Source organism: Odontomachus brunneus, unplaced genomic scaffold (assembly GCF_010583005.1).
Source record: "Odontomachus brunneus isolate Ranch 3 - 2012 unplaced genomic scaffold, Obru_v1 Obru_scaffold_231, whole genome shotgun sequence".
Taxonomy (NCBI): domain Eukaryota; kingdom Metazoa; phylum Arthropoda; class Insecta; order Hymenoptera; family Formicidae; genus Odontomachus; species Odontomachus brunneus.
Genome location: NW_022639681.1, coordinates 451097 through 451482, shown reverse-complemented (window position 1 = coordinate 451482; position 386 = coordinate 451097).

Below are 386 nucleotides of genomic sequence, written 5' to 3'. Positions count from 1 at the left end.
GTGTGTGTGTGTGTACGCGTGTATGTTCTTAATTAATGTCATAGTATTAATAAATGTAAACACAATACGGAAAAAGTCACAAATATATCTAATAAACAATTTAATGTTACAATTAATTAATTAAAGCATCTGTCATATATATAAATCTCTCTAATTTAAATGTGCATTCTACAAACATAATTAATAAAACATGCAAATAGAATTTTACATAAACATTATATGTATAAAATTCTTTTTCACTTACGTTAACAGCTTCTTCAATAATACATACATACAACTAATGGTATATAACAAGGTCATTGTTATTATTATATATATATATTATATTGCATATAATTCATATTCTTTTATATTAAATTATTTTATTATATATATATATATATATA